At 37.5% G+C, this 2,923-nt stretch overlaps 1 non-coding gene across 1 annotated transcript; it reads left to right on the forward strand.

Moving 5' to 3' along the window:
- Nucleotides 1-2,553: 2,553 nt before the first annotated feature.
- LOC131409874 (U7 small nuclear RNA) lies at nucleotides 2,554-2,615 on the forward strand. Its single transcript, XR_009221061.1, has one exon. It is a non-coding gene; the product is annotated as a U7 small nuclear RNA (small nuclear RNA).
- The last annotated feature ends 308 nt before the right edge of the window (nucleotides 2,616-2,923 follow it).

Below are 2,923 nucleotides of genomic sequence, written 5' to 3' on the forward strand. Positions count from 1 at the left end.
TAAATTTCTCAATGCGATTCCTGGAATGTAGTAATTGTTCAATAAAAGTTCATTACCATGTGATAGAGGCAGCGCAAGTTTATAACCAGATATGTTATAAATACGTATTTTAAAAACACAACAATCTTGGATAAGAATATTTTCGGAGACTATTGTTTAAAGGAGATTTCAAAATGGTGGTTTTAAAAAGACCTAACAATCATTATTTTAACCTATTTTATTATGTACAATTATAATTCTTATTTTGGAAAATTTCAACATCTAAGAATTTTAATTCAAATTTGGTAAATGGCTCTTGGACCACTGTGGAATTTCCTATATAAGGCCATAAATAGGAACTTAAACAAGAAAGGTGTTTATTTCTCTCTTACCTAATTATCTAAGAGATCCAAAACTGATATAGAAGCTCCACAGTGCTGGAGAGCCAGGTTCCTTCAACTTTGTGTTCTGCCTTTCATAGGGTGTTGCATCCATCCGTTCATTAGCCAGTATATGCTATCTTATATTAACAAATTAACACTTAAGTCCCAGAGGCTTAATATAAGAAAGGTTATTGTCTACTTGCTCTTTAGCATATCATCAGCAAAGGGCTTTGCTCCACAAAGTCACTCAGGGACATAGGATGATGGGAACTCTACCATCTTATAGCACCATTGAATGGAATATGAAGCTTCCCTAGTTACCGGGGCAGAGGAAGAGAGAGACTGCGGATTGGTCCCTGGGTTTTTCCCTGCCTAAACCAGAGTGAAATAGGTCACTTCCACTCACAGTTTATTGAACACAAGTAGTCATTTGGCCTTGCCTAACTACATGGGCCTGAGATATGTTGGGAATACATGGAATGTTTGGTGAGCATTTCTATCTCTGTTACAGCCTACATTCTCTAAAATGGCACCACCATATCTTCTTTTAGCCAGAGGAAAGAGATAAAAAGAGAAGTGGAAGGTATTCTCTTTTTCTTTAAGGACAAGATCTAGAAGGTGTGTACATCTATTCACAAGCCAATGGGCTAAACTTAGTGAGGTGGCTATACCTACCTGCAAGGAAGACTAGGGAATATGATCTTTATCCTGGTAACCAGGTACCTTTCTAAATATTTAAGGGTCCTATTACTTTAAAAAGGAGGAGAGAATGGGTACCGAAATAAGAATTGCAGCCTCAGTCACAAAATTTGTGGACAAAATTATATAATAAGTTCACTTCATTTTTAGGAAATATTTGAATTTCTGGATTCTGATATAAATAAAAAATCGAATTCAAAGCAATGTTAGAGCATTTTCTGTGTGTCACCAAAGTAATTATTTTAAAATCAATAGGCAGTCTATAGATCTATTGAAACATCATCTTTCCTCCTACTCACAAAGAATTTCTTCTGAATTACCTAGGCAGTCTGTAGGCTTCTAATGACAAGAAATCTTACAGGACGTCAGTGAACTGAATGGAGAATACAGATTAAAGAAAGAAGAAGCATAGATTTATGGTTCATGGTTTATCTTCCTTTGCAGTTACACGAGGGAAAACAAGTCATCCATTAACATTGCACAGCAGAGTTTTGATGACTTCTTTTCTCTCAAGAAAGACTCAATTCTTTGAAAGACATGTTTGACAGTTCCAAGAACTAATGTTCCAGTCCTGTAATTATATCAAAATCAATTGAAGGGAGACAGTTGGTAGTTGTTTTATTCTTTTGACATTATTTTTTAAAAAGACAAGACAACCATTGCCAAAAGCCCTTTGCCTAGTTGAAATTCATCCTTAGATATTATTTTTTAAAAAATCTTTTATCATTGGCCACCTAAGGATTGCATGAAAGCTGATTGGTGGAAATTACATTATTATGCTGACCCCTACAACCTGAAAGAATACTTCAGGCAGTGAGCATTTCCTGTAGTGAATCCACCTGGTTATGAAAGAGAGCTATTTTTTCATATTTTGGATCAGTTCCTTGCAGACTGATTTGCAATAGACTGGCTTCCTTCAGAATGCCAACTATCTTTAAATAATGCATAAATTAGAAATGTGTGCTAGTTAACAAAAAATTTATCATAATTCTAAGGCAAAGTGCAGAAATGGAGGATTAATCCTCCATATTTGGGACCCAGTTTATGTAACTCTCCAGGTTTGCTCAGCAATCACTTTCTGCTCTACACTTGTGATAAACTAATTAAACCTATTATTGTGATAGGTTGAATCTTCTTAGGAGGAAGTCCTTCTGAGCTCTAAGGCCACTTTATGGTGAGACCCATGTCCTCATGGAAATCTATCTACTTGAGCAGCCAGACCCTCAGGCTGGGGATCCTGGTTCCCCACGCTGTTCACTGACATGAATTGGCAACACTTCACCTCACACCTTTAGCTATGCCAGCTGCCTTCCACAATGGGTTCTCCTATCTCCTCTGAGACACAAGGCACCACTGGACCTTTTAGAGGCAGCCTCTGCTACTTTGAGATTGGCTTCCCCAGAAGACGCTCAGTGAAACGGGATGGCAAAAACTGGAACTCTGAGTGTAAGAAACTCTATAGAGTGAACTTGGTCAAAAACTGGAACTCTGTCAGTGTTACAGCTGTTTTAGAATTTGTCTAGCAGGTTTTCTGGTTGTCACTGGAAAACCCCTTCAAAAAAAAAAAACAAAAAAAAACTGGAACTCTGAGTGTAAGAACCACTATAGAGTGAACTTGGTCAGTGGGAGATAAGAAACAGGGGAACTTTTTGCAACAGCTGCTCTCTCAGATGTCCCTCACACTGAACAATTGGCTGTGCTTGTTATGTGGCTATAGTCAGCTCAGAAATGCCCCCTCTTGTATGGGGTCTTCCTCCATTCTCAGCTCATTTTCCCTCACTCCTATTTTCCTGAGATTTCACTCACCCATAAAATGTTAGCATTTAAGTTTTCACCTCAGGCTCTGTTTTTTTTTTTTAATA

The sequence above is a fragment of the Diceros bicornis genome, chromosome 8 (assembly GCF_020826845.1).
Source record: "Diceros bicornis minor isolate mBicDic1 chromosome 8, mDicBic1.mat.cur, whole genome shotgun sequence".
NCBI lineage: Eukaryota > Metazoa > Chordata > Mammalia > Perissodactyla > Rhinocerotidae > Diceros > Diceros bicornis.